Genomic DNA, 8,946 nt, shown 5'->3' with positions numbered 1-8,946 from the left:
CCATTTGACTCCAATTATGTTTTTATTTGGAAGTCAATCAACTAGTGACCGTGTGCCACTCTTATTGATCATATAGAGTTATTCTTTCATAGCATTTAACCATTCTGGTTGTTTAGCAACATCTGCATAAGAAGTAGGTTCTTTAATTGTTGCCTAACTTCTGTGATAGATATCACTGAGTGATCGAGTACCCCTCACAGGTTCATCATCAACATTTTGATCAACATTAGCATCAATTTTTGGAAGAGGTTGAATTAAACTTGGATTTTGAGACTCTGCAAGATCTTGCATATCCTAATTCCAGCTTGTTGCTTCATCAAAAGACAAATTTTTGCTAATGATAACTCTACTAGATTTAGGCAAGTAGGCTCTGTAAGCCTTAGATTTAGAACTATAGCCAATAAAAATGGCTTTTTGAGCTTTGTGTTGCAAGTTATCCCTCATAGCTTCTAGTATATGAACATAACAAATGCAACCAAAGACTCTTAAATGCTCTATTGAAGGTCTTTGATCAAACCAGACTTCATATGGTGATTTCCCACCTAGTGCTTGAGTAGGAAGTGTATTATGCAAATATACTGCAGTGTTGCAAGCTTCTGCCCAGGGTTTGGTGGGGAGATTTTTCTCAAACAACAGAGTTCTTGCCATATCAAGAATAGTCCTATTTTTCCTCTCACTGACACCATTTTGTTAAGGAGAATAAAGAGCAGACAATTGATGACAAATGCCTACTGCTGCCAAGAAATAAATAAATTATTTACAAACATATTCTCCTCAATTGTTAGTTCTTAGAGTTTTAATTTTGAAGCCAATATCCACTTCCACCAAGGCTTTAAATTTTTGGAATAACTCAAATACTTCAGACTTGGCTTTCATGAAGTATATCTAGCACTATCTAGTTTTGTCATCTATGAAAATCAAATAATATCTGCTAGCATTCAATGATTCTACTTTCATCGGTCCTGCTACATCAGAATGAATCAAATCAAGTTTAAATTTGGCTCTATTACTGCTAGCTGATGGAAAGGGCCTTTTTGACATCTTGCCATATTGACATGCACTACAAATTGAACCTTCATCAGTCAACTTAAGTAAATTTTTCAAGGAACCAGAAACACTGACCTGCTTAAGTCCTTTGAAGTTGAAATGTCCAAGTTGTTTATGTCACAAATTTGTCATATTTGAATATGAATTTCTAGCTTGTAGACATAGTTTATCAGCAATTATAGTGAAGCACCTCTTATGCATAGGTATGGTCATCAAATAAGAACCAGAGGCATTAAATATAACACAAGCATTATCTTTGAATAGGAAAGCATAGTTATTTTCAACTAGTTGTCCAACACTTAGTAAATTTGAAGTAAGTGTAGGAACTAATAGGACTTCAGAGATATACCTAGGAGCTATGGAAGTATGAACTTGAACAATACCTTTCCCAACAGCAAGAGGATAAATCCCATTTCTTATTTTGACCCTTGAATGGTAACTCTTGTCTAAGCTGATGAAAACAGCTTCAGTTGGAGTGACATGATTTGAACTCCCACTGTCCAGTAACCATTCTTGATTATCAATTTCATTTTCTGACATTTCCAAAGCCATGAACAGATTTTCTTCAGCACTAACAGTAGCCTCAACTATCTAAAGGACTTTATCAGAAGCAGAAGACTTCTTTTTGCATACTTTCTCGACATGCCCCATTTCATTACAAGCTTGACACTTTGCATCTGATCTGAACCAGCAACGATCTTCTGAATGGTTCCTTTTCTTGCAATAAGTACAAACTTTAAACTTACCTTTCTTAGTTGAAGATTGACTTGCATGAGAAGATTTCTTTTGCAGCTTGTCTTTTGTCATCTTTTTACCTTGAGTTTCTATAGTGGCTTTGCCTTTACTTAAAGCAAACAGAGCATTCTCTACATTAGCTTCAAGTCGAGATGTTTTTCTTTGCTCAGTGGCGAGAAGTGCACTGACCAGCTCTGACACTGTGAGTTGTGACAGGTCTTTAACTTGCTCTATAAATGTAACTGTTGCTTCAAATCTATCAGGTAGCCTGACAAGAATCTTTTAAACAAATCTGGCTTCTGGTAAATCATCACCAAGCAGCCTCATTTGATTCACCAAATGGCTAAGATGATCTATATAATCTTCTACAGTCTGCGACTCTTTCATCCTAATCAGCTTAAACGATCTTCTAAGGTTCTGAGCTTGCATTTGCCTGGTTTTTGCTGTACCAAGATAATCTTCCTCAAGTTTGGTCCATGCTTTCTTTGATGTTTTGCAACTCATGATCCTGCTAAAGATCTTTTTAGACACAGTAGCTTGAATGAAGGACAAAGCTCTATATCGCTTTGCTACTTCTTCAGAATGTTACTTAATCTGATTTATGGTTGCATTATCTCTCAAAGCAATAGGTTCTTCCTCAGTTTCGATGGTTGTCCAGAGGTCATGACCTCTAAGAAAAGCCTCTATCTTGACAGCCCAAACTTGATAGTTTTTTCCATCAAATATAGGTGGAGACATATGAGAAGCTGAAGTTGAAGACATGTTGGAAATGTCAAGAGATGAATCAACAAAGAAGAAGAAAGGATTCTTGATAACCGTAGGTCCAACAAGATCCTAAGAATGCTCTGATACCATGTTAATGTAACAAAGCAGAGGATATGAAGCAGAAAGCTAGAGTCATTTTTTTTTCATTAAGATAACACAGAGGTTATATACTCTGTTGTACAAAATGAACACTTGTAACCAAGTTTAACAAGTGTAAAAACAAGCTTACATGCAATCTTACACATCATGGGACAGCACTAAGATGGTATTAACTCTAAAGAACAATACAACAAAGCAAACTGATAAAAACAAGTAAAACTAAGATGAATAAAAACATTCACTAGCTGCAGCAGCAATGCAAGTATTACAACTTAACATAAACGCACCCTATTTGTCACCAAGAGCCTTCAAAAGGCTTGGATGCCAAACATGAAGAGCCACTTCCTCCACCCGCACCCACCATAGAAGATCATTACATGACATGGGAATTTCATAAGGGATTAGATCAATGAACCATACATTAAAAATTCACGATAGTCCACCAACAGAACTTCCATTTCCTCACAACTGGAGAAGGTTACAAGAACTCTAAGGTTACTAGCAGACCATACATAAGTAAAGATTCCATTTTCAAGCAATTCTTTCTCAATACTGACTGCATTAAACTTATTACAAATAGTATGAATTGCACTTCTCCACAACCATTCCCAATTGCATTTTGGAATGAAAACCCGATTAACAGATTTTTTTGATGTTAACCTCACCTTTCTTTCTACCACCAAATTCTCACGTATGACCTTAGCCTCATATTTCTTAACCACTTTAGGCACCGTAGGTTTAACAATATGTTCACCCATTTCAGGTTTTATTTTAGACATCTTCTTCTCAAACAAACCATCATGAATAGAAAATATTTGTTAAAGGCTCATACAAAATATTTGCAAGTCATGTCATTTCGCATATCACATATTCATCGAGAAGGAAATCAAGCTACAGACTATTTGTCAAATTTTGGTCATACTCATCAAAATCTCCGAGTGTTTACACAAGCGCAAAGGGAACTCCGAGGTATATTGCGATTAGACAAAGCAAATTTACCTTTAGATTCAAATAATTGTAAAAGAGTAGTACTCCTATTTTTTATTCTGTTCTTAATTTTGAAGTCTTTTAAAATTTCCCGTAAATCTTTGTACACAAGTAAATTACTTATCTTTTACAACAGCAATCAAGGCAAAGGAAGTAATCCCTGTCCCAGGAATTCTTTTTCTCTTGTCACATGTAATTTTGGAGGTCAGGTTTGGTCCCCCTCCCAACTGTATTTAATTTGATTATTATTAACGAAACGACAACAGGGTAGCTAGGCCTTGCGAGAACTTTCAGCATAAAAAAAAAAAACCATCATGAATAGGCCTCAGATCGTGAGAAATATTCCCAACTTTACGAGACACTCCATTGACTATGACATCACTAGATGATCGTGTAGGCTGTCCTTTTTCCACTACCTTCTTCACTATAGTACATCGACTGGAAACAATCATCCCATCACCATGAATGATCGCCGCTTGCTGCTCCCTAGCAAACTTATACCTCACAAAAGCAAAAAACCTACTTTACCCCCTAACAGACCTCGAGATAAATATATCAACCACAACAACATACTGATCAAACACCGCTTTGATATCAACCCATGACATTACTAAATTTTCAACAAAGACTGTATATAAAGACCTCTTCCACCATGCCAACTCAGATGTCGCTTAATACCTTGTGCCCTGAAACCCTTGTTGGCTAAAACCCATGGTTGCTCCTCCTCCATGCTTACTTGCAAAAAAGCTCTCAACGCTTTCTCTAACTTTTTTCACTTAATTTTTTTAATGTAAAGTTTATTAATATTTATAAATCATAATTTTTAATATCAAAAATAAAAATTTTAAAAATTTTGAAATAAAATACAAAAAGAATTCTAGGTGTTAAAAGAATTGGATATGAATATAAAAAGGATTTAAAAATATGAATAGCGACAATATATGTAATAGGCTCATTTTTCCAAACAAAAATCCTATAAATGCCATGTTTTTCACAATTAAAATCCAAAAAGCCCCTCAAAACACTTCAAAAGGACACTTTGATCCCACTTGTTTTAAAATGATGTTTTTTATCCCTTGACTATTAATACCATTAGTCTATGGTTAAAAAAAAGTATACCCAACACTGCATAAATATTTTAGAACACAAATGTCTTGTTAAAAAAATTATACTCATGTTCCCTTTCAAAATTTAATAAAATTCACTTTAATATTTAATAAAATTCAATATTTGACAAAGAAGAAAACAACTTAAAACTTAATAAAATTTTAAAATGGGATTTATGAATGCAATAATTGGTCTCACTTTGATAAAATTTAATATTTGATAGAGAAAAAAAAACTTAAAACTTTTTACATATAATAATAAAGTCAAAAATCTTTTTAAGTCACCCTAAACCCTAATTAAAGAATAAATTTTTGATAAAAAATTTTCAACAAAATTAATAATCACGAATAAGAAATTAATGTCTTAATCCGACACCATCAAATTTGAAATATCCATCTTTGAACAAAAAATTTACTCTTTGATATATTCTTTGCAATGAAAAAAAAATTGTCAAACTGTTATAAAAATAATGAGTTTGATGACAATAGATAAGAAATTTATGTTTTTTATGATAGATTCAACTTAAAATTTTCAAGCCCTTAAATCAAAATTTTTTTTCTTTACTTACGGTTTTTAAAGAAATAATGAACAGATTTTTTAAAAAGAAAATATAATTAAATTAAAAATATAATATAAAAGATATTTATATATATAAATATTTATATATAAAAATATTTATTTAATATTAAATTTAATTTTTTTAATTGTTAACTAACGTGACAACAGTTAACAAACCAATAACTTCATTTCGGAAAAGGTCACGACCTCTTGAATTTTACCTTGTTTTCCATAGGATTATCTGATCCGAACATGGTTGCCCGTTATTGTAAACTCACAGCTTAATTTGTCACAGTCAACCTCCATTCACTGCCACATAAGCATATCAGAACCTTAATGCATCACAATCATGACATTACACAGTAACACTAACATGTCTCCTCCTTCCCTTCCCATTTGCCACCTCACTTGGACAATAACTATCCCATATTTAAGATTTTTCCTTCTTTTGTTTTGCTCTCCTTGCTTTTTGATATTTTTAAGGCGATTTTTATGTTGTAGAATGCAGATTGGTGGATTTTGAAGGAAACCCAGATTAGACCCACCAAAAAAATTTAGACCCAAGAAAAAAAAATTTAGTCCATCAAGAAGTGTGAGGAAGTTGGAATTGTTGTCACCAGTACCAGCAGACATAGATATTGCAAACTCAGTTGAACCATTTCATATTTCTGAGATTGCTAAGGACCTGAATCTCAGTTCCAACCATTATAATCTTTATGGCAAATACAAAGCCAAGGTCTTCTCTTTGTTTCTTTTTAGTTATTATGATAATTCTCATATGCCCATTTCATTGGATTTTGATGTATGTTGTTCTATGTGTTTTATCTGTTTTATTTTGGTTGATCATTTTGGTTTGTTGGTTGGAGATGGTCAACATATTAACTTTTTGATTCTGTGATGATTGATTTAATCGGTTGGTTGTGGTTTTGATATTGAAAAATGGAAAAAAGTAGAAAATTGAATAATAAGATCAACAATAAGACTTAAAAGTTTTATCTTTTTTCATGGTTTTTCTGGGGATTTTCTCAACAGCCAAATTGAAAGCTTTTCTCTTTGGTTGTTGAGTGCTTCGAAATCCCAGATTTTAGACATGCTCTGTTGCTTCAAAGATAATGCAGGAAATGGAAAAGAAGAGAACGGGTTATCTTTTGTTATTTTGGAATTCTTATTTTCTGTTGATTTCGGCTTATTTGAGATGAATTATAGTTGATTGAGTGTTGAAAAGGATTAAAAGTGCAGGAGAAAACCGATTTTTCATGTGCTTTTTCCTTATTATTGTTAGCAACTGAATGTTGGGACTTGAATTTGAATTACTTGGGTGATTTGGTTTATAGGTGTTGTTACCCGCGCTGGATGAGCTTCAAGGATCTGAAGATGGGTAGTATGTGGTGGTCGGGGGATTACACCGACTTCACTTGGAGAAGGCAAGTCCGCTGCTACAGTTGGTCTGTGCCAAACTTTGGGTGCTCTTCTTGATAAAAAGGTAGTCATTTCATTATTCACACTTAATGATATTTTTTTAGATAGGAAATCGCCAAATGAAATGGTGTTGTTCTTGCTCTTTCTGGAATTCAAGATTATTCATTTAACTTATTGACGGTTTTTTATTGTGTTTTAGATCCTTCTTCGTTGTTGCTGTTTCTTGTTTTGCAACAATACATTAGAACTTTAAAAGCTCTCTTATTTTGTTAAATGGACAGCTTTGACATTGGAATCTTGGCAGATGGGACAATTTTTGCTCAAAGGAATATATGTCAGGCTAGCTGAGAATATAAGTGCCCTGATTCTTGATGATTTAAATTGCTTATTCATAAACGAGTTAACAATTCAAGCTATCGTTGTGATTGGGAATGGCTTTTTCAATCTTTTCCTTTGTAAATTTAGTTTGAAAGAATTTCAAATATGAGAATAAATGCATTAGTATCATTTTGACTTTTTAGATGTTCCTGATCTACAGTGATAGTGAGCTATGTACATCTTGAAATATTAGTTTAAAAGCCTAGTTAGTGAATGTACTTGATGAAGCTAACTCTTTTTATGTTTTTCAATTCCCCTTGTGCAAGTTTACTGGTGAGAGATTAGAACTCTTCAAATATTGACATGGATGCGAAGTTTCAAACTTGACAATCTAATGTTTTAACTACTTACCGCATGTTTGGTATAAGGAATAGCCCCGTCTATGTCCATGTTTTTCTTTACCCCCGTTTGGTAAGCAATGCCATAAGAAATAGTTATTATTATTTCGTATTAGCTATTCCTTAAAATGAGATAAAACTCAAGCTTAACTAAACCCAAGCTCTTCATAGTATTTTCTATTCAATGGTTGCGAGAATAGCTTTAAAATTTGACAAGACTAACATACCCCTTAAAACTTAAAAATATTACAACCTCAGACATATAAATATTTTTTTCTTCTCATTTTTCCTTATTTCTCTCTCTTCTCACGTTCTTGCCTCTCTCATTCTCTTACTAACTTGCACTCATCATTGGAGATAACGATGATAGCGATGGGCGATGGACGGCGATGGGGGTGGAGACGGCGGTTTTACAACTGAATATGATCAAAAAGCGTCAATCTAGTACTTTCTGACAAGATTCAACCGTAGAGTCATCGGATCTGAAATCCACTGCTTGATTTAGCTGCGGGAAGCACCGAATCTGGTGCTTCCCGACCAGATCCCCACGGTTAGATCTGGCATTCCACGACTAGATCTAGTCATAAGAAGTGTCGATCTAGCACCCTAGTGGCCAGATCCGGTCACATGGTGCACCAGATCGGCATTTCATTACACCAATCACATTTCCGTTGGCCGGCCCATGGAGAAAAAATATATATTTATGAATTATAAAAAATTAATATTTTAAAATATTAATGTTTTATTTATTAAATTTTTAATGAGTATAAATAAAAAATACAAAATGCAAATAAAGAAAAAATAAAAAGTTATACTAATATTTTAATAATAACTTATTAAATTTTAAAATTTTTTAATTTTATAGAAAATAAAAATTAAATAATTAAAAAAATTTGCTTATATTTGTCTTTTGATAGAAATTTTAGTAAATTATGTAAAGAGTATTTTGTTGTTTTAAAAAATAAATATTATTATAATAAAAAGTTTTAGTTTTTGATTATATATTATAAAAATTTATATTTTAAAATTGGAAATTAATTAAAATTACTAATATTTTAATCATAATAATATTAAATTATAAATAAAATACTAATATTTAAAATATTAATAATTATATTATATTAAAATATTAATATTTTAATTAAATTATAAATTATAAATATTTAAAAAATAAAATAAAAATAAATAATCATATATATAATAAAGGATATTTTTATTTTTTTATTTTTTATTTTTTTTATTTCAAAATTATTGTTACCAATAAAATATTACAATAAATCATAATAATTATTTATATCTTATTTTATTCATCGTATCAAATTATGTAATAATTATTTTGTTTTATTCTCATATCATTTTATTTTCACATAATAATTATTTTATTTTATTTCTATTTATTTCGTCAACCAAACGGACACTTTAAACTTTCTTCATAGGTTGTTACCTGTCTTCAGCAACCATCGCAAGGACCAACTTTTGGAATGAAAGGGGTGCAGCTGGCGGAGGCTACTGT

The 8,946-nt window shown here is 32.0% G+C and overlaps 1 long non-coding RNA gene across 1 annotated transcript; it reads left to right on the top strand.

Moving 5' to 3' along the window:
* Window positions 1-5,762: 5,762 nt before the first annotated feature.
* On the top strand, window positions 5,763-7,237 carry LOC18586639 (uncharacterized). Its single transcript, XR_001929725.2, has 3 exons — window positions 5,763-6,034; window positions 6,633-6,781; window positions 6,999-7,237. It is a non-coding gene; the product is annotated as an uncharacterized LOC18586639 (long non-coding RNA).
* Window positions 7,238-8,946: the final 1,709 nt, after the last annotated feature.

This window comes from Theobroma cacao, chromosome 10 (assembly GCF_053813885.1).
Source record: "Theobroma cacao isolate CCN51 chromosome 10, ASM5381388v1, whole genome shotgun sequence".
In the NCBI taxonomy this organism is placed as follows: Eukaryota; Viridiplantae; Streptophyta; class Magnoliopsida; order Malvales; family Malvaceae; genus Theobroma; species Theobroma cacao.
This window is presented reverse-complemented; position numbering and strand designations above follow the sequence as displayed.